This window comes from Tamandua tetradactyla, chromosome 17, assembly GCF_023851605.1.
Source record: "Tamandua tetradactyla isolate mTamTet1 chromosome 17, mTamTet1.pri, whole genome shotgun sequence".
NCBI classification, from domain to species: Eukaryota; Metazoa; Chordata; class Mammalia; order Pilosa; family Myrmecophagidae; genus Tamandua; species Tamandua tetradactyla.
The window spans coordinates 13,996,815-14,020,399 of NC_135343.1; the positions used below are offsets into that span (position 1 = coordinate 13,996,815).

The following is a 23,585-nucleotide window of genomic DNA, read 5'->3' on the forward strand; positions in this document are numbered from 1 at the left end:
AATGTATAAAATGTAATGGTAAGTAAGTGGTTTTAAGCTCATAATGTGGAAACTTGTAATTTATGACAAAAACTACATAAAGGTGGTGGGACGAGGGGTATAGGAACATGGTTTGTGTATACCATTGAAGTTAAGTTGGTACCAAAGCAAACAAGATTGTTACAGATTTAGGATGTTATAGTTATGCCCATGGTAACCACAATGAAAATACCAGAGAATATACAAGCTTGTAAAGACAGAAATCAGAGTATAGGTTGCCAGGGGTGGGGGCCAGGGGAATGGGGATCTAATGCCTAGTGGGTGCAGGCTCTGCTTGGGGAGATGGGAAAGTTGTAGGAATGGAAGGTGGTGAGGGCACTGCAGCATCGTAAATGTGACGAATCCCACTCAATGGTATATGCTTGGGAGTGACTGGAATGGGAAAGTTTACGTTGCATGTACGCTCCCACAATTAAACTTTTAACAAAAAAAGAACTAAAGAGACATTGACAATTAAATACAATAAGGGATCCTGGACAGGATCTACTAAGGAAGGAGAAAAGGCAAAAAGAGTCATTATTGGGACATGTGAAAAAACTGGAATATAGACTGTAAACTTGATATCAATGTTAAACTTATTGATCCTGATAAATATATTTAAGGTGGTTACATAAGTGAATATCCTAGGTCTTAGGAAATGTACATTGCAATATTAAGTGCTCAAGGAGTAGGATGGATACAACCTACCATCAGGTGTTCAGAAAATGGATTGATAGATAATTGACAGACAGAGAACAAAAGTGGCAAAATCTTAAAATTGATGTATCTGAATATCTAGGAATGTAGCGGTATGATGTAGTTATTTTTATGGAGTTTATGTTATTTTTTTTAACTGTCCTGCAAGTTTAAAAGTATTTCAAAATAAAAAATTTGGAGGGTGCAAGGGTTGCAAGGGTAGTTCAGTTGTAGAATTCTCACCTGCCAGGTGGGAGACCCAGGTTCGATTCCTGGCCCATGCACTTCCCCCAAAAAACAAACAAGTAAACTAAAGAAAGAAAAAAGCAAACAAACAAAAATTTGACAAATGCTGCTGCAATAAGGGGATACTCACATGAAAAAAGAATGAAATTTGACCCCCGCCATAAGCATACCAAAAAAAATTTTTTTTTAAGTTTTTTAAATAAAGAAATCCACAGGGCATTTTTTTACCCTGAGAAAAAGTCAGTACCTTGTAACTAATGACCCATAGATTGTCATGTGGAAATATTCTGAAAGGTGAATACTTTTTTAATACACACTAAGAGGTTAGGTGTTAGAATCCTGGATTACATTTCTTCTGGATGCACAGAAGCTCTACACACCTTTTTAACAATTTCTGCCTCCACTTCTGAGTGGCAATACAGGAAAACTCTTCTATCTAAACCATGGCCCAATGGTTCCCAGCCTTCATCTCTACTTGGCAATGCTGTCCAGAATGTCTTCACAGGAAATCTAGAAGGACAAGAAATGCAGCCCTCTCCACCCCTTAGATCTTACAGGCCTAGAAAACGAGAGGCCAGAGAGTGGCATTCAGCACACTTAGGATCACAATCCCCAAATGCCACACAAGTCACCAATTCCTCAAAGTACTGGTTACAAGGGCAATAGCCCCTCGCCCCCAAGAAACTCAGCACTAAGAATATTAGCTACCTGCGGCTGCTGACACAAATCACCACAAACTCAGTGACTTAAGCAACAGACATTTCTTCTCACAGTTCTAGAGGCCGGAAGTCAGAAATCATTTTCACTGAGCCAAAATCCAGGTGTAGGCAGAGGCGTGCTCCCTCCGGAGGCTCCAGGGAAGAATCTGTTCCTTGCCTCTTCCAGCTTCGGTGGTTGGCTGCTGGCATTCCTTGGCTTAGGGCAACATCACTGCAATCTCTGCCTCTGTGGTATCACTGCCTGCTCCTCTTCTGTCTGTTGTAAAGCTCCCTCTGCCTCCTTCTTATAAGGTTACATGTGATGGCATTTAGGTTCTACCCAGACCTTCTTTGTTTTATTTGCCATATAAAGAAATATTCACATAATTGAGGGATTAAGGTATTAAAATGTGGATGTCTTTTGGGGGCTGTTTTTCGGCCCACCAGACTAAGTATCCAGGAGGATGGAGGATAAATTCCATAGTGAGAATAATCTAATTTACTGCAGGGAAGGAGAAAGTCAAAAGGCAAAACCACAGATGACCCCTGTTTCCCTGTGATTGACAGCAGCTTTCCTACCAACTTTTCAGGAACTGGCTCCACCGGGCTATCAGCAAAAGCTGCCACCATGGTGGTCTCTACGAACCTGGAGGCTAAGAAACCAGCAAGGTCGTAAAACATGGTTGGACAGGCTTTTGGTTTGTTCTTTTTATTTGTTGTTCTTAAATCTTTTTTTTTAGCTTTTTTTTTTAATTGTGAAATACGACATACACAAAAAAAGCAATAAATTCCCAAGTACACTTTAACAAGCTGTTATAGAATCGATTCTAAAGTTTGGTATGGGTTCCATGATTTTCCTTTTTTTCTTCTAGCAGCTCCAAGACATTGGAGATCAATGGAAATATCAATAATGATTCATCAGTCATACTCATTAAACCCGACCTTCTCTGTATAACTGGGTAGATAGTTTTAACAAACATAATACTGAACATTTCTTCTAGTAGTGGCAGAAACAGGAATGGTTGTCAAATATTCCATCTGCTTGCCCATATTTCTAGCCCCTTGCAGTTAGACAGTGACTAGTTATGACCAATGCTATGAGAAAAATGACTATATTACTTCTGGGCTAAAGCATATAGAATGGGTGAATTTTCTTCCCTGCCATGGCAACCTAGAAAGCAGGTGCTCTAAATGGTTTTCTACAAGATGGCAAAGCCCAAATCGGACTGAGTCCCTGAATAACTATGTAGAGTAGAGGAAAAGCAGTCACCATCCTGAGCTAGCTTGGACTTGAGACATGAACAAGAAATAAATCTTTGTTGCATTAAGACCAGTGAGACTTCTAAGTTGGTTTTTGCCCTATTAGTTAATAAACTGGTAAATATATTAAGTGGTAAGCTGTGTACTCAAAAGGAAATGCAAGAGCACACAGCAGTTATAGCAACAGTTTTCTTAAGATTGATTTGTGGTTAAAATGTGCCAATTCTCAATGGACTTAATAAACATTTCTCCAGAGAAGATATAAGCACGTGAAAAGATGCTCAGCTTCATTAACCATTAGGGGAATGCAAATCAAAACCACAGTGAGACACCACTTCACACTCACTAGAATGACTCCAATTAAAAAAGAAGAAGAAAAATATAAATGTTGGTCAGGATGCAGAGAAATAAGAAAACTCACTCATTGGTAGTGGGAATAGAGAATGGTGCAGCCTCTGTGGAAAATGTTTGGTGGTTCTTTAGAAAGTTAAACATAGAACTACCATATGACCCAGCACTCCTACTCCTAACTATATACCTAAAAGAAGGACTCGAACAGATATTTATACACCAATGTTCATGGCAGCATTACTCACAACAGCTTGGGTGAAAACAACCCAAGTCTTCACCAACAGATGAATGGATAAACAAAATGTGGTATATACACACAATGGAATATTATGCAGTGGTAAAAAGAAATGAAGTTCTTATACATGAGAAAACAGATGAATCTTGAAGACATCATGCCAAGTGAAATAAGCCAGGCAAAAAAGAGAGAATATTGTATGATTCCATTACATGAAATAATTGGAATATGCAAATTTACAGAACAAAAAAGTAGAATACAGATTACCAGGGCAATGGTGAGCTAACGCATAAAGTGTTCAGTGTCTCTGTTTGGGACTATGAAAATGTTGGTAAAGGATGGTGGTGATGGCAGCACAACACTGAATGTGATGAATGCCACTGAATTGCACGCTTGAGGGTGGTCAAAATAGGAAATTTTATGTTGCATCTATGTTACCATAATGGGAAAACAAAGTGCCAGTTCTCCAACTAAAGTGCCATGTCTCTTTTGCAGGCAGACACAAGGAATGGAATGTCCCTTTGGACGGGATGCCAAAGGTCCAGTCTGAAGGACCATTCTCACCTAAAAAATGGCAGTTGTGTTGCTCAAGGGTCCTCCCTGCTCTAAAATTCTATTAAATTAGAAAGTGTAAAGATTTCAACTGCGCCAGCAATACCAAGACATTTTCAGTCTAATTATTTCCACCAGCAGCCAAAGTTGTTCAAATGAAAAGGGAGGGAACCCAACCGGTGTGGAATAATCTTCAATAAAGGGATTTTTCAGAGGTAAACTCATCTGTAATGAGGCCCTCTGGGTTCCTCCTGCAGCAACCCCCTCACTTGGCCAGACGCAGCTCCTCCAGCATTCCAGGCTAAAGGGGTGAATGTGTGAGAAACCCTGAGCACAGCTCCTTAACCTAGCATTATACCCAGCCCATCTCCAGCAATAAGTAACAACACTAAGCCTGCCAAAATTCCCTGGGATTCTCACAGGCACGCTCTCCAATGCTGCTACGGACAACAACTGAGCACTACAGCAAACAGCTGGGTACTCCCAAAACTTATTTCTAAAAATAAACAAAAAACAAATGGGAAAAAAGTAGTAACAAAGCCTCTGAGGGACATCTTATTCCTTTCCATATATTCTAACATCTTCTGAGGGGTCTGAGCATATTGAAGTTTATGACTCACAGTTATAAATACGGTTACTGAGAATTTTACAAACATACTCTCATTTAATCCTTTTCAAGAACTCTATGAAGTGTGTATTTCCCCTAATATCTCCATTTTACAGATGACAAAACTAAGGCTGAAAGATTAAATGTCTTTCCCAAGGCCGCTCCATTAAGAAATAGCAGTGTATTACAGGTGACAAAACCCAGGATCTTTTGGGTTTTAAAGCTATAAGAACATTTGAAAATGCTAATAATCTTATAACGATGATAATAAATGAATGTGCATCAACCCTTTGGTCTCTGTGGCTTACATGCTAAGGCAACATTTTTCAAACTGCAGGTTCTTAACCCATTAGTTGATCACAGTTGACATCTTCTTCAGAAATAGAATAGAAAATATTAGGGTGCATCAAAATGTTTCATGAAACTTTTGTTTCAGTTATATATAACTGTGTAATAAATTGCAGTATAAAACGTATTTTCTTTCTATAGGTTTGAAGTCAAAATGTTCAAAAGACACAGTACTAGAGGACCTCAACAACTGCTTGCAGTCATCAGTTATTTGCTAATGATGCTTCTGGAAATGACCCAGAGGGTTTACAAATGGACTACAAAGGGGAGCAAATGCCTTTAGTACTAACCACTAACTACTCCCCACGCCCTACCCTCCCCCCAAAACGACTAGGATGAGGCATACGAAGCCATTAACTACACTGTTTGAGGCAAAGATCAGACTCCCTCTGGGTGCTATCTTTACATCTGTGCTGGTTTGAAAGGACGTATGTCCCCTAGAAAAGCCATGTTTTAATCCTAATCCCATTTTGTAAAGGCAGCCGCTTCTTCTAATCCCTATTCAGCACTGTATGTTTGAAACTGTAATCAGATCATCTCCCTGAATATGTGATGTAATCGTGAGTGGCTGTTAAACTGGATTAGATGACGACATGTCTCCACCCATTCGGGTGGGTCTTGATTAGTTTCTGAAGTCCTATAAAAGAGGAAACATTTTGGAGAATGTAGGAGATTCGGAGAGAGCAGAGAATGCTGTAGCACCATGAAGCAGAGAGTCTAGGAGCCAGCGACCTTTGGAGATGAAGAAGGAAAACACCTCCCAGGGAACTTCATGAAAAAGGAAGCCAGGAGAAGCAGCTAGCAGATGACGCCGTGTTCGCCATGTGTCCTTCCAGATGAGAGAGGAGCCCTGACCATGTACACCATGTGCCTTTCCAGATGAGAGAAAAACTCTGTGTTCTCCATGTGCTTCATTGGCCTTGTTGAACCAAGGTATCTTTCCCTGGATGCCTTTGATTGGACATTTCTATAGACTTGTTTTAATTGGGACATTTTCTCAGCCTTAGAACTGCAAACTACCAACTCATTAAACTCTTCTTTTTAAAAGCCATTCTGTTTTCGGTATATTGCATTCTGGCTGCTAGCAAACTAGAACAACATCTTTCCCCCCAATACTTTATTATGCAAAATTTCAAAAATAAAGCAGAACCTTCTATCAATCTTTTAAGATACTTGATTATCAACTATCCACCCCTCTATCCAGCCATTAATCTATTTTATTTTTTTATGTGGAATTTCAAAGTAAATTGCATTACTGCTTGATGTTTGAATTTGAAACATCAAGGCACTTTCCCCTAAAAACTTCAGCATGTATATCTGTAATAAGACTTCATATTTGTTTACAATTTTTTTCTCTTGATGTAAATGCACAAATCTTAAGTATATATTCACAGAGTTTTGACAAATGTATAACCTCTGTGGACCAAACCCCTTTCAAAACGGGACATTTATATCACCCCAGGGAGTTCCCTGCTTAGTCATCTTCGTATCTCCTGCCCTCATTTCCCAAACCCATCAGGCATTAGCAGGTGCTCACTAGACATTTGTCCTGTACAATTTAAATGACTTTGGTAAAATAGGATGGGCACTCCTCAGCCACAAGAAGCTTCTGTGTTCTCCTGGGACCCTAAAGTGATAACTGAAGCCTGCCATTCAAAACAGTACTGAAACTGCCTGTGCTCCCTTGAAACTGTTGTGTACCCCAGAAAAGCCAAATTCTTCTAATCCTAATCCAATCTTGTGGGGGCAGATCTACTGTAGGGTGGGATCTTTTGGTGAGGTTGTTTCCATGGAGATGTGACCCACCCAATTGTGGGTGTGACCTTCTGATTATATGGACATATGACCCCCATTCATTAAGATGGATCTTAATTAGTTTACTGGAGCCCTTAAAAGAGCTAATGCAGATAGCAGAGAGTTCAGGTGCTTGGAGAGCCAACACAGACACAGACATCTGGAGATGCTAAACTAAGAAATGAAAGCCAAGAGTTTGCCCGGGAGATGCTAAGAAAGGACCAACAGATGCTTAGAGAGAGGAGGCCACTGGAACCAGGAGGTGTTTGGGTACTCCCAAAATTTATTTCTATTAAAAAAAAAAAAAAGGAAAAAGTACTAACGAAGCCCCGGGAGCATAGGGCCAGCAGACTTTGCCATATGCCTTCCCATGTGTCAGAAACCCAGATGCTGCCTTTCTTCTGAGAAGGTATCCTCTGGTTGGTGCCTTAATTTGGATATCTGCACTGTCTTAGCATTGTAACTTGTACCTTAATACATTCCTTTATAAAAGCCAATTCATTTCTTATATTTTGTACTCTGTCAGCTTTAGCAAACCAAAACATTGCCAATAATTAATTTATTGACTTATTTCAGAAAGATTTAAGATGACTTTGTTCTTGTCACTAACACCAAGCAGAACCTGATTAAAATTCAATATTACAGGGACAACTGGGAAATTAAAATGTAAAAACAGCCAAAGCGGAATATTTTTACTGCACAGCTGACTTGCAAAATCTAAATGAACTACACAAATGTATGACAGTTCAGAAAAACATCTGAAATGATTACTATATACTTATGTATACTATACGCATACTACATATAGATACATATATACCTATATAATTATATTTATATTTAAAAGCAAATGCTTCTCACAATGTGTAAGAATGTAACATAAGGAAATGTTTTATATATTCAAACCCCAATAACTTTGTTTCCTATTAAATTATCTTTAAATTGGAATTGGATTTTAAGATTCAACTTTATAGTTTTGGTGTAGTGCAAGTTTCTTAAAGACATATATATTGACATATGGGTATGAGATTAAAGATAATAAACAGGCTGTGATAGGTTTTTACCTAAAATAAAAATAACGTCTTTCACTTGTATATGAAAACTGGACAGCCCAGGGAGAAAATAATAAAGAAGACAAAAAAATCTTTTTTTTAAAATTTTTATTAATAAAATCAGTCAATATACAACACAAACATTCTTAACATACGAACATTCCATACTCGGTGTGCAATCAATGGATCACAATATCATCACATGGTTGTATATTCATCACCATGATCATTTCTCAGAGCATTTACATCTCTCCAGAAAAAGAAATGAAAAGAAAAAAGAACAAACTCATACATACCATACCCCTTACCCCTCCCTCTCATTGACAACTAGTATTTCCCTCTACCCAATTTATTTTAACATTTGTTAAATAAAAAATATTTATTTATTTTTAATCCATATTTTTTACTCATCTGTCCACACCATAGACAAAAGGAGCATTAGACACAAGGTTTTCACAACCACACAGTCACTTGCAAAAGCTAAATTATTATACAGTCCATCTTAAAGAAACATGGCTACTGGAACAGAGCTCTACAGTTTCAGGCACTTCCCTTTAGCCTCTCTAATACATCTTAAACTAAAAAGGGGGTATCTATATAATGCATAAGAATAACCTCCAGGGTAAACACCCGACTCTATTTGAAACTTCTCAGACACTGACTTTATTTCGTCTCATTTCTCTCTTCCCCCTTTCAGTCGAGAAGGTTTTCTCAATCCCTTGATGCTGAGTCCCAGCTCATTCTAGGATTTCTGTCCCACGTCGCCAGGGAGGTCCACACCCCTGGGAGTCATGTCCCACGTAGAGAAGGGGAGGGCACTGAGTTTGCTTGTCGTGTTGGTTGAGAGAGAGAGGCCACATCTGAGCAACAAAAGAGGTTCTCTGGGGGTGACTCTTAATGCCTAATTTTAAGTAGGCTTAGCCTATCCTTTGTGGGGAGACAAAAGGATCTTGAGCCAGGCAACCCTTGTCCACCAGTAATCTGCTATGAAACTTAGGACAAGATATTTAATCTGTTTTACTGAATTTTCCTCTTGGGTAAAATGGTGATGATGATGATGATGATAATAATAATAATAATAATAATAATAGAACGTATCTATCTCTCAGCTTGTCCTTAAAATTAAACAAGATAATATATGTGTAAAGAGGTTAGAACACAGTAAGTGATCAATAAGTGATAATAATGATATTATTATCATTACTACTATCAACCATCTGCCAGCTCAAAGTCTCCCTTTCACACTCAGAAGGAGAATAATTCAGTGTCATCCTGAATTATTACCAGAGTGCCAAAAGAAGGCAAGAATGAATGCTCCATCCTTACGTTCTTTTTTCTCTCAAAATTCTGCCTCTGTTCTCACCTACTGCTGACTGCAGCACAAATTGGTACAACTACTTTAAAGAGCAAGTGGCAGGATCTATCAAACCAAACGCTGTATGTGGGGCCCAGCCATCCACTCTAGGGATTTATCCTATATACACACACCCTTGCATTTACAAGAAAATGCAGAACGAGTTCCTCTGCAATACCCAAAGATGAAAATATAGAGAGATATACAGATCTCAATAGGAGGTTGATTATAAAAAAATGTATCTCCAAAAATTATTATCAGATTGAATCATATAAAATTGCCAAACCATTGAATATCAGCAATTTAACAGGATTCAACCTTATACTAAATAGTTATGAAAAGTTATGAGTCACATCACTGTGCTTGGATGTGGAACACTCGTCAAAAGGTATGGTTAAGCAAGATGTAGACTAGTACATGTAGGCTACAAATGGTTGTGTGTGTGCGTGTGTGCATGTACATGTGCATGCTTGGAAATTTACTGGAAAGACACTCAAGAAACAACACTGGGTGCCACTAGGGAGGGAGTCTGGGAGTCGCGGTCAGAATGGAAACTCAATTTTTATTTTATTCTCTTCTGTACTGTTAAATGCTTTACCATGTGCACATACTATTTTTCCAATTTAAAAATGTTTTCAAGAAAATGAAAAGAAAACATAAAAACCATGCCCAACTAAGAGCAATCACCATGACTGAGTTGTCAGCAGCTTCAATGAATTTGCACAACCCCAGGAGTGCTATAAAAGGAAAAGTTTCACCCTTTCTACATGAAGCTTTCAGATTAAATGAATGAAGCATTTTCAATCACAGCATACAACGAAATAATAGATGGTGCAATAAAGATTTCCAGCAAAATTGCACATCAATATCCATCCACATTATCAAAAGTTTCTTTCATGGTCTTACAAGAGTTTCTTTTACAATTGGTTAAATGGGAATAAAAGAATTTTTTTGAAATAATTTTTTCTTTATGCACTTTATAGAAAAGAAATACTTTTTATGTCTTTTTATCTTCCAACTCAGATCAGTAATGAAAGGAAATACATATTGAGCACTTGCTCAAACGCCAAGCATTTTTCTGTAAACACACATACATTATCAATTCTCACAACTATATTTGATAGTTTATCACCACCATGTATAAATGAAGAAACTGGGGCAAAGAGAAGTAACTTGCCCATGCCACACATCAGCGCAGCGGAGATGGTTGATAAAATGGCAGATTAATCATATATACTCATTGATTATGTAATATATCAAATCAGGGCCTGGATTTATGTATTTCCTTACAGCTGTACTCAGTGTATACTTATTATTCTATATTCACCTGACATTAATTTGTTTACTCATGTCCGCTTTTGGAAGGTTGTTTCTTTAGGATACGTGGCAGGGTTAGGATAATGGTGAATAGAAAGGGCACTTCTCCAACGGTTATGGAGATTGGCTGTGGAGGACTCGGCTGCCCCTCAGGGCTCTAACGGGCTGCTATTTTTCTGCCGGCTCTCTTCCTCCAATGCCCTCCTCCACTGGGCTGCCCTTGCTTTTGTCATTCCCCCTTAGCTGAAAGGAACATGCTGCTCTCTTCTTTGCCTGAGTAAGCTGGATTCCATCTCCAGGTTGCACAGCACAGCTTCTCCTCTGTTGTTACCCCGTCCTCTGTTTTGGCAACATAGGTACCACGTTCTCTCTTTATATGTAGACAAGGACTAATGATCCTCTACAAAGGAACATTTCAATTCTAGACTGTACATTCAAGAGATCATAGCACCTGCTCTGCTAAAACAGAGGGTTACCTATCAAACATAAACCTCCCTCAAAACTCAATGTGTCAGGCGGGCCACGGTGGCTCAGCAGGCAAGAATGCTTGCCTGCCATGCCAGAGGACCCGGGTTCGATTCCTGGTGCCTGCCCATGTAAAAAAAAAAAAAGCTCAATGTGTCTTTCTGAAGAATTACAGGCAATTACTAAAAATAACTCTTACCTTCTATGTTAGTCTTCCAGGGCTGGGGTAACAAAGCCCAGCAGTCTGGTTGGCTTAAACAACCAGACTCTACTGTCTCACAGTTTTGAAGGCTGGAAGTCCAAAATCAAGGTGCTGGAAGGATAATTTCCTCTGAAGTCTGCAGTATTCTGGTGGTGGCTTGCCCAGCAACCCGTAATCCAATCTCTGCTCTGTCACATTGCTCTCGCGCTCTCTCTCTCTCTCTCTCTCTCTCTCTCCCCCCCCCATGTCTCTTCCTAGTGTATCTAAATTTCCTCCACTTATAAGAATTCCTTCCTATTGGACTAAGGTCCACCCCGATTCAATCTGGCCTCATCTTAATTAATAACAACTTCAAAGATCCTATCTACAAACAGGTTAATATAATATCCCCAAGACTGGGGTTAGAACTTCAATGTGTCTTTGTGGGGTCATGATTCAATCCATAATACCTTCCGTGTGGTCTGAAACTATTATGTACCACAAAAAAAAAGCCATGTTTTTAATCCTGATCCAGTCTTCTGGGGGGTAGCCATTTCTTTTAATCCTGATTCAATACTGTAGGATGGAAACTTTTGATTAGATTCTCTCCACAGAGCTGTGGCATGCCCAGTTGTGGGTGTGGCCCTTTGGTTTGATGGAGTTGTGGCTCCACCCATTCAAGGTGGGTCTTGATTAGTTTAAAGGGGGAAACATTTTGGTGAAACCTCAGATGCAGAGGTTGGAGAATAGCAAACGCTTGGAGAATAGTTGCCTCAGAGCTGACAGAGATATGCATATTTGAAAATGCTTGGAGTGCCAACAGAGAGAGGAGATGCCTAGACACAGGCAAAATTCAGCAGATGTTGCCAGGTGCCTTCCCATGAGATGCTAAGTCTCAGAGGAACTAAGTGAAGGCCCACAGATACTCAGAGAGGAAACCACTGGCATCAGAAGCTTTGGAAGCAACGGAACCAGGAACAAGGACTTAGCAGACGCCAGCCACATGCCCGCTGACAGAGGTGTTCTGGATGGCATCAGTATTTCTTAAGTGAAGGTAACCTCTTATTGGTGCCTTAATTTGGAAATTTTTTTGGCCTTGGAACTATAAACTTGTAACATCATAAATTCCTTTTATACAAGCTGTTCCATTTCAGGTATATCACATTCTGGCAGCTTTAGCAAACTAAAACACCTTCTGACTCCTTTTGGCAAAATCAATTCCATTCTCAACCCAAATGTAAGAATTTGATGTGCTTTTGTATAACCTCAGTTAGCACCTTTCTACGAATTCTGCCCCATTTAATGACTTAGTAGAGATGAAGAATTTCAAACACATATTAAGAAGACAAACTGGTATCATGAACCCGCAAGTAACCATCTCCCAACCCCATCAAACACCAGCTCACAGCCAGTTTGCCACCTCCACACTCCCATCCATGTCCCCTTCATGCATTACTTTGAAACAAATCTCAGAGTGTGGGCGTTTCCTGATATTCCATAGAGAATATAGGAAACACAGTTAAAGCTGCAGCTTTCCCATCCTCCCTGCTTGGCAGGTGAACCAAGTGTTCACAAAAGTAGGAGGGAGGGTGCACGGGTAGTTCAGTGGTTAGAATGCCCACCTTTTATGCGGGAGACCCAGGTTCAATTCCCGGACCATGCACCGCACACCCCCCCCCAAAAAAAAGTAGGCGGGAAATATTCATGGCTTCGGTTAGACCACAAGCCAATTCTTGCCTGAGAGATGTAGTGTCCTAGAGTTAAAATGGGACAATAATCTGTAAACTCGGATACGGTTCTAAATCCACATAGCACACTAATTCATTCATTATGTCATTAAATGCCCACTGTATGCCATTTTACCTCAAAACAGAATTATAATGATGAATTAAAGGTAGAATTTAACCATAGTTTTCATCACAATATTATCCCTGGGGGAAACAGAATGAGGCCGAAGAAACTCTCTGTACTCTATTGTATTTTCACAACTTCTTGAGTATAAAATGATTTCAAAATAAAAAGCTTTAAAAAAGTGGGGGTGGGTTGAAATATCCCTAAAGATTGGGCGAAGGATCGAAGGAGGAGGAGGAGTCATAACAGAGAAGACAAGACAGAACAAATGAGCATGGCTACTCAATCATTACACTGATATTTCTTTTTATTCTCCAGTATCTTAGACCAGCTAGAAGGAAATACCTGAAATTGTGGAACTGTAACTCATACTGTGAAATCTGTCTAAAACTACTTGTTAAAATGTACTTTGAAATTTATCACTTTTTTGTATATATGTTATATTATGCAATAAAAGATGTTTAAAAAAAAAAAAGTGGGAGTAGAACTTAGCCTAAAAGAATGTATAACCTAGTAAGAATGACAAATTATACTCTCCCCCTCAGCTTCGTTTTAGTTTCAGGTTAAACACTGGGAATTTATTCACTCAGTTTTGAGGACAGGTAAATGCTCAAAGAGAGGCATCATCAAAGCAATGGTTTATACCCAGAAGGCACTCTGGGACTGGTCGCCAGTGACCCTTGGCTCCTCTGTCACTTGGCAAGGTAGAGGATGGCCTCTCCTGGTCTCTTCCTTCTCTTCTGGGTGCTTTTCATTTCTTCCTGTGGTTTTCTCTCTCTTTGTCCTTTATAAGAGAATGGACTTTATATAAGAATTCTCTTATAATCCTCAGTAATAGGTTTGAGATCCATCGTCATTGAGGCGGGTCACATCTTAACCGAAGTGACCTCATCAAAAGGTCCTACTTGCTCTGAGGTCACATCTACAGGAAAGGATTAAATGTAAGTGCAGTTTTTGGGGGGATACATATGTTTCAAACCACCAGCACCCCAACACCCATAAAGACTCAAAAAAAGATGTAGAAAGTGATAAATGCTGCATCCAGTGTACATTAAGTTTAGAAGAAGTTAAGTTTCCCTTCATTTGGGGAATTACAGAAGGCTTCTTTGAACACAGCAATTTAATTTACTGTGGAAGACCAGTACAAGGGAAGGCAGGAAAGAGCTGGGTAAACATGAAGAACCAAAGGCAATTACATTTAAAAAGCAAAAAGAGATGACTAAGGAAGGTAGCAGTAAAAATGGAAAGGTTACTTGGGGACTGAAATTAACCTGATGGGAATAGTGACAGGATAAGAGTGATGCTATGATAGTGGTGTCTTAAAGATACCATATCACATTTACATGTACATATGTACCCAGAAAAAGAAACAGGTTATCAAATTGCTAGCAGTGGTTACCCAGGGGAAAATAAGGGATTGGTGGGTGGTGATTGTGAAAAGAGGGGCCCATTTGTTACTGTATGTACCTAAGAATACATGAATCTTCACAGTTGGAATATATTCAGGTATTAACTATGTAATTTTTAAAATAACCTTAAAGTATATGTTATCATCACACTCCAGGGTCCACAAGTTGGTTATCACTATTGGATTACCTCTATTTTATATATGAGGAAACAGCTCCTAGGTGGGTGTTAGGCCTCCAGCAGGGACATTTCTACTGGAAGAGTTGAAACCAGGTTTGGTTAGAAGACTTCTAAAGTATTTTTTTAATAAAAATAAATAAAAACAAAGGCCAGTACTTTCTGCTTGGTTTTTCAGTAAACCTACAACTTCCATGTAGACACAGTAAGGAAATTCTCCTATATGTACACTGAGACATGAACAAAACTATAGTAACAGCAAAATTTCCACTGACAGAAGAATGAAAAAAATCCATGCCTACTATGTAACAGTTAAAATGAAAGGGCTACAGCTATAAATATCAACATGGATAAATATCAGAACATAAAGTTGGGCTAAAAAGGCAAACTGCAGATTCTTGACAATACTATTTATAAAAATGGTTTAAACTATGCTCAAAATATGCAAAACAACATTACATTTTATGTGTGGCTATATGAATATATATGCATATATTAAAAGTATTTTTTATATGAAAGAAAAGTTTATTAGTACTCAGAACAGAGAGTAGAGGTGAGCATCACAGGATCCCATGGGGAAACACATCAGGAGCGTAGGTTCAAACAAGCAGACAGGGAGCAAAAGGTTATAGAGGACAACAAGATTTTGCTTTTATGACATTACCTGGGTGAAGCTGTAGTGGTTGGTTTTAACTGGTATTTTTTAGGAGGCATGAAGGAAAAGGAGAAGCTGTTTATCTTGTATAAGCAGGTGCCAGGGGGTGGTCATGGAAGGACCAAATGACAGGGTCTAAGATGCTGAGGCAATAGAACAGTATGAAAAGCCTCTATTTTATTTATTTATTTAAAATACTTTTATTGATAAAAGCTAACATACAAACATTCTGTACATACAAACATTCCATACATGGTGTACAATCAGTGGCTCACAATATCATCACATAGTTGTGTATTCATTTTTAGAATATTTTGCATCACTCCAGAAAGAAAAAACTCATATCATACCCCTTACATCTCCCTCTCATCGACCACTAGTATTTCCATCCCACTTTATCTTAACCTTTATCCCCCCTATTATTTACTTTCTATCCATATTTTTTATTCATCTGTCCATACCATAGATAAAAGGAGCATCATACGCAAGGTTTTCACAATCACACAGTCACATTGCAAAAGCTGCATTATTATACAATCATCTTCAAGAAACATGGCTATTACTCTCTCTAAGTACAACTCCGCAAGTGAAATCATTGCCCTCCCCTCTAAGTGGGACATGACATCCAGGGGTGAAAGTCTCCCTGGTGGCGTGGGAGATGACTACCAGGGATGAGCCCAACCCTGGCACTGCAGGATCAACAATTCCATCCTAACCAAAAAGGAGAAAAGAAGTGTAACTAATAAAGTATCAGTGGCTGAGAGAGTTCAAATAGAGTTGAGAGGCTACTCTGGAGGTCACTCTAATGCAAGCTTCACTTAGACACTGCTACCTATCATAACCTGCCAAACCACAACCAGAACCATTCCAGCCAATCCTAAAGAATACCTACAGCATTATGTAAGATTCTACAAGATTCAATGCACTAGGGCAAATTTTCAGAAACCTACAACCTCCAGACAGGTCCCTGGTTTATATAAGTCCTGAAACTAGAGGGCCCAGCCTTTCCAGAACATCAGCTAGTTCCATCTCCCTACCCCATATTATCAACAGCTCCTTCCAACATGAAAAAGTCAGCATGGCCATAACCCAAATACCCCAAAAGAGTAGGACAGAAAGATCAAATGTTATGATGGAGTTATACAGAGAAGTTAGAGCTTAACAAATGGGCATGACTGCTGAATCATTAAATTGGTATTTCTTTTATGTTCCAGTATCTTAGACCAGCTAGAATTAAAAACCTAAAATTGTGGAATGGTAACCCTTACCAAACTCTGAAATCTATTCTACAACTAATTGTGCTGTGCTTTGAAATTTATTGCTTTTTTGTATATACGTTATTTTTCACAAAAAAGAAAAAAAAATTCACTGTGATGATAAAAAATATCTATTCCTTCTAGCCTCCTATATTCTAGAGCAGCTAGAAGGAAAAATCGGAGATGACTGTATGGTAGCTTATGACAAATTCTGGGATCTGTCCTATAACTACTTGTTGAAAGGTGCTTTGAAAACTATTGCTTTTTTCTCTCTTTGCTTTGTATATATGTTATATAATAATAATAATAATAAAAGAATCAAGGCTACTGAAACACAGCTCTACACTTTCAGGTACTTCCCTCTAGCCACTACAATATACCATAAACTAAAAAGGAATATCTATATAATGCATAAGAATAACCTCCAGGATGACCTCTTGACTCTGAAATCTTTCAGCCACTGAAACTTCATTTTTTCTCATTTCTCTCTTTCCCCTTATGGTCAAGAAGGCTTTCTCGACTTCCAGGCCAAGATGGCGGCTTAGCAATGTGCGCGTTTTAGTTCGTCCTCCAGAACAACTACTAAATAACCAGAAACAGTACAGAACAGCTCCTGGGGCCACATCAGTGACGGACACACAGTGTACCCCAGTCTGGACCAGCTGAACCTGCTGTGAGCCCCCCCTCCCCGACAGGCTGCTTCCCAGAGGGGAAAGGAAAGAGACTTTACCAGCAGCAGGGGCTGAGCCCAACCAAATGCGAATGGTGGAATTAATTAACAAATTCTGGCTACTAAAAATAGGCCCCCAGCTCAGGTGAACCTAGTCAAAGCAGAGGTCGCTCATTTTTGCCATGGTGCCGAGGGGGCAGGGCTGACGGTAAAAGAAGGAAACAGAGGTTTTTGTGGTTGTGTTTCTACAAAGGCTTGACTGCCTTTGGATACAGCTGAAGGGCTTCTCAGACTGCAACTGCCCCAGGCATAGGCAGAAACAAGCTCATCTGAGGGCTTGTCTGGAGCCTGTGCCTTCCCCAGGGGAGCGGTGAAGTCAACTCAGGTGGAATCCCTTCCTCAAGGAATTCAGACCCCAGGGCTTGGTAATTTGAAGCCATTAAAACCAGCCTACAACCTCTCCTCTGTCTCCACCATGTCCCTAGCAGGGAGAGTCTGCCAACATTAAAGGTACAACATCATCTTATGCTGGTGGGACCTGCAGTCAGACAAGCACCACATACTGGGAAGGATAAGAAAAACAGAGCCCAGAGACTTCACAGGAAAGTCTTTCAACCTGCTGGGTCTCACCCTCAGGGAAAACCAACACAGGTGACTCTTTCCTCCTGATAGGAGGCCAGTTTGGTCTGGGAAAATCTGGCTGGGGTCTATAATACCTAAGCAGACCCTCCTAAGGGTTGGGGGGGGAGGGGGAGGCAGCATACAAGCAGGGCAAGAAACAAGAAAACAAGAACTGAAAAATTCTCCTTTGTTAAACAAAGCCTAAGCTAGAGGTCCAAATAAAGCTGAACTGAATGTCAAAGAACAGATAGACAACAAATTCATCCAGCAAGAAAACCCTAGGTAAAAGAAGTGAAAGCAATCTCCAGAATAAACTAATTAAGGTAATTAAATGCCTAGACGCCAGCAAAAAATAACAAATCATACTAGGAAAATTGAAGATATGGCTCAGTCAAAGGAACAAACCAACAATTCAAATGAGATACAGGAGCTGAAACAATTAATTCAGAATATATGAACAGACATGAAGAACCTCATCAAAACCCAAATCAATGAATTGAGGGAGGATATAAAGAAGGTAAGGAATGAACAAAAAGAAGAAATCAAAAGTCTGAAAAAACAAATCACAGAACTTACAGGAATGAAAGGCACGGTAGAAGAGATGAAAAAAACAATGGAAACCTACAATGGTAGATTTCGAGAGGCAGAAGATAGGATTAGTGAACTGGAGGATGGAACATCTGAAATCCGACAAGAAAAAGAAAATATAGGGAAAAAATGAAAAAATATGAGCAGGGACTCAGGGAAATGAATGACAATATGAAGCACACAAATATACATGTGGTGGGTGTCCCAGAAGGAGAAAAGAAGGGAAAAGGAGGAGAAAAACTAATGGAGGAAATTATCACTGAAAATTTCCCAGCTCCTATGAAAGACTTAAAATTACAGATCCAAGAAGTGCAGCATACCCCAAAGAGAAAAGATCCAAATAGACGTACTCCGAGACATTTACTAATCAGAATGTCAAGAGGTCAAAGAGAAAGAGAATCGTGAAAGCAGCAAGAAAAAAGCAAACCATCAGGTACAAGGGAAGCCCAATAAAACTATGCATAGATCTCTCAGCAGAAACCATGGAGGCGAGAAGACAGTGGGATGATATATTTAAATTATTAAAAGAGAAAAACTGCCAACCAAGAATTCTATATCCAGAAAAATTGTCCTTCAAAAATGAGGGAGAAATTAAAACATTTTCAGACAAAAAATCACTGAGAGAATTTGTGACCAAGAGACCAGCTCTGCAAGAAATACTAAAGGGAGCACTAGCGACAGATACGAAAAGACAGAAGAGAGAGGTGTGGAGAACAGCGTAGAAAGGAAGACTATGAGTAAAGGTAAAAAGAAGGAAAATTAGATATGACGTGTAAAATCCAAGAGGCAAAATAAAATGGTAGAAGAAAGTACTACCTGTGCAGTAATAACACTAAATGTTAATGGATTAAACTCTCCAATCAAAAGACACAGACTGGCAGAATAGATTAAAAAACAGGACCCATCTATATGCTGTCTCTACTCAAAGGACACGAGGGCAAGGACACAAACGGACATTTGCACACCAATGTTTATAGCAGCATTATTTACAATTACCAAGAGGTGGAAACAGCCAAAATGTCCATCAACAGATGGGTGGCTAAACAAACTGTGGCATATACATACAATGGAATATTATACAGCTGTAAGACAGAAAAAAGTTATGAAGTATGTGACAACGTGGATGGACCTAAGGACATTATGATGAGTGAAATTAGCCAAAAACAAAAGGACAAATACGGTATGGTTTCACTGATAAGAACTGACATTAGTGAATAAACTTGGAATATTTCATTGGTAACAGAGACCATCAAGAGATAGAAATAGGGTAAGATATTGGGTAACTGGAGCTGAAGGGATACAGATTGTGCAACAGGACTGAATATAAAAACTCAGAAATGGACAGCACAATACTACCTAACTGTAATTCAATTATGTTAAAACACTGAATGAAGCTGCATGTGAGAACGATAGAGGGAGGAGGGCTGGGGGCATAAATGAAATCACAAAGAAAGATAGATGATAAAGACTGAGATGGTATAATCTAGGAATGCCTAGAGTGTATAATGATAGTGACTAAATGTACAAATTTTTAAAATGTTTTTGCATGAGGAAGAACAAAGGAATGTCATTACTGCAGGGTGCTGAAAATAGATGGTAACTAATATTTTAAAATTTCAACTTATGTGTGAGACCAAAGCAAAAAAAGTCTATTTGGTACAAAATTTATATTTTGACTAGTGTATTTCCTAATATATCTTATGTACATAGTTGGTTGAACAACATAAGTACATGGAACCTTGGGAAGGACATGAAATTTTGTTGGTTTGTCCAGAGTGATGCTCCGATGAATCCCAGAGTGATTTGATCAGTGAGTGGAGAAGGATTTGCAAAGTCCCCTTTGGGGAATGGTGAGAACGGGGGAAAATTCAACCTCCCAAAGTTGAATTCTTGATAGACTCACAAGCAGTGTGGACAACCAAAGCTATAGGCTGAGCCCCAAGTCTTGGGGTTTGTTCATATGAAACTTAACCCCACAAAGGATAGGTCAAGCCTACTTAAGATTAGGCCTAAGAGTTACCTCCAAGAGGTCCGAGTAGTGCTCCAAAAGGTAACCTCTTTTGTTGCTCAGATGTGGCCTCTCTCTCCAGCCAACACAAGCACACTCACCACCCTCCCCCCTGTCTACGTGGGACATGTCTCCCAGGGGTGTGGACCTTCCTGGCAACATGGGACACAAATTCTAGAATGAGCTGTGACTCAGCATCAAGGGATTGAGAAAAACTCTAGAATGAGCTGAGAACCAACATCAAGGGACTGAGAAAACCTTCCTGACCAAAGAGTAAAATGAGACAAAGTGTCAATGGCTGAGAGATTCCAAACAGAGTCAAAAGGTTATCCTGGAGGTTATTCTTACGCATTAAGTAGATACCAACTTGTTATCCAAAATGTAATGGAGAGGCTGGAGGGAACTGCCTGAAAATGTAGAGCTGTGTTTCAGTAGCCATGTTTCTTGATGATGACTGAATAATGATATAGCTTTCACAATGTGACTGTGTGATTGTGAAAATCTTGTGTCTGATGCTCCTTTTATTTACCTTGTCAATAGATGAGTAGAACATATGGAATAAAAATAATAGGGGGAACAAACGTTAAAATAAATTTAGTTTGAAATGCTAGTGATCAATGAAAGGGAGGGGTAAGAGGTATGGTATGTATAATTTTTTTCTGTTTTCGTTTTATTTTTCTGTTGTCCTTTTATTTCTTTTTCTGAATTGATGCAAATGTTCTAAGAAATTATCATGATGAGGAATATGCAACTATGTGATGATACTGTGAATTACTGATTACATATGTAGAATGGAAAAAAAACAAAGAAGGCTTTCTCAATCCCTTGCTACCAGGTCCCAGCTCATCCTAGGATTTCTGTCCCATGTTGCTAGGGAGATTTACACCCCTGGGAGTCATGTCCCATGTAGGGGGGGAGGGCAGTGAGGAGTCATGTCTCATGTAGGTGGGGAGGGCAGTGAGTTCACTCGCTCTTATCAGTTTAGAGAGAGAGAAAGAGAGCACATCTGAACAACAAAAGAGGTTCTCTGGTGGTGACTCTTAGGCCTAATTTTTTGGGGGGTGGGTGGGGTGGGTGCATGGTCTGGGAAATGAACCTGGGTTTCCCAAATGGAAGGCGAGCATTCTACACTGAACTACCCACGCACCCCTTAGGCCTAATTTTAAGTAGGCTTAGCCTATTATCCTTTGCAAGAGTAAGTTTCATAGGGGTGAACACCAAGGTTGAGGGCTCATCCTATTGATTTGGTCATCCCACCTGCTTGTGAGAAAATAAGAAATTCTCCAAATGGGGAAGGTGAATATTTCCCCCTTTCTCCCCATTCCCCAAGGGGTCTTTGCAAATACTTCTTTATTCGCTGGGATTTATTGGGGCATCACACTAACCTGGACAAACCAACAAAATCTCTTGCCTGATTCAAGATTCCATGTACTTATGGTATTGAACCAAATTGACCATACAAGTTAAATTAGGAAATGCACTAACAAAACATAAAGTTTACACCAAATAAACATCTTTTAGTCTCACATAGAAGCTGAAGTTTTAAAATATGGATGATCTCATCCTTTACCCAGTCTTCTGATATACCTTAGTCGTAACAAATCAGTTTCATTCATATCTCAACTTAATGTTTGATCACTTTTTCAACTTTTTAAACAGTTCCTGTATGGAGTACTGCTGACTTTCATAGCTTCAGAGCTCTAACTCTGAGTCTCAGGTGTCACATAAATACCCGAAGTTTCTGGGAAAGACAAAAGCTCAGTATCTCAGAATTTAGAATTAATAGTTTTATTTCCTGAATATTTGTGACTGCTGTAAGAGCTTACAATCTAGGACCCTTTACAATAAGCCCCAACCTGATAACCCCATGCTCTCAACTTTAGTTTACCAAATTTTTATACTGTAGTTAGTCCATATAATTAAGACATGGTAATATTTTTTGTCTTTTAAATGTTCCTGACATTTCATTCATCCAGTTGCACGCCTCACAACTTCATTTCTTCCTGCAGCCACTCAGTACTCCATTGTATGGCTACAACATAGTTTCCCCTTCCATTCCTCAGTTGTTGTACCCTTAGGCCACCTCCACTGTGGATCACGAATACTGTTGCCAGGAACACCAGTGTGCAAATGTCCATCCATATCCCCACACTCAATTGTTTCAGATATATACTGAGCAATGGGGTTTCAGGATCATATGGCAACCCTACCCCTAGCCTCCTGTGGAATCACCACACAGCTCTCCAAGGGGCTGCACCTCTTATTTCCCCACTGACAGTGAATAAGTACATCTCTTTCTCAGCATTTTCTCTAGCACTTGTTTCTCTCTGTCCATTTTTTTTTTTGTATGCTGTATGGCAGGGGTCACATTTCATTCTTTTTCCACGTGAGCATCCCATTACTGCAGGACCATTTGTTGAACTTTTTTTGTTTTTCTTGTTTGTTTTTTTTGGGAAGGGCATGGGCCAGGGATTGAACCCAGGTCTCCTGCATGGCAGGCAAAAATTCTACCACTGAACTACCCTTGCACTTGCTCTGTTCATTTTTAAATAGTTTTATTCACACATCATATAATCCAGCTTTAGTGTATAGACATGCCTCCCCACCATACTCTAAAGACATTTCCTTTAAAAGTATTCTAACCTGCAAGAAAAATTGGGTAGATTGAAATATTAGTGGTCAGTGAGAGGGAAGGGTAAGGTGTACGGATGTGTATTAGTTAGGGTTCTCTAGAGAAACAGAATCAACAGGAAATATTCATAAATACAAAATTTATAGAAGTGTCTCACGTAACCACGGGAAGGTAGAGTCCAAAATCTGTAGGGCAGGCTGTGAAACTGATGATTCCAATGGAGAGTCTGGATGAACTCCATAGCAGAGGCTGACCAGCCGAAGCAGGAAGAGAACCTGTCTCTTCTGAATCCCCCTTAAAAGGCTTCCAATGATTAGATTAAGCATCACTCATTAAAGAAGACACTCCCCTTGGCTCATTACAAATGGAATCAGCTGTAGATATAGCCGACGTGATCATGATTTAATTCTATGAAATGTCCTCATAACAAAAGACAGGCCAGCACTTGTCCAACCAGACAAACAGGTACCAACACCTGGCCAAGTGGACACATGAACCTGACCATAACAGTCCACCCCTTGTCAAGTTGGCAGCTATAATTATCAC

At 39.4% G+C, this 23,585-nt stretch overlaps 1 protein-coding gene, 1 non-coding gene and 1 pseudogene across 3 annotated transcripts in view; 2 read left to right on the forward strand and 1 right to left on the reverse strand.

The window, feature by feature from the left end:
* The window catches only part of KCNG3 (potassium voltage-gated channel modifier subfamily G member 3), a 110,264-nt gene that overhangs the window by 22,319 nt on the left and 64,360 nt on the right, over positions 1 to 23,585 (reverse strand). The gene's annotated exons all lie outside the window — the stretch shown is intronic.
* The window catches only part of LOC143661644 (ubiquitin carboxyl-terminal hydrolase isozyme L3-like), a 57,447-nt pseudogene that overhangs the window by 3,959 nt on the left and 29,903 nt on the right, over positions 1 to 23,585 (forward strand).
* Positions 12,766 to 12,837, forward strand: TRNAK-UUU (transfer RNA lysine (anticodon UUU)). Its single transcript has one exon. It is a non-coding gene; the product is annotated as a tRNA-Lys (tRNA).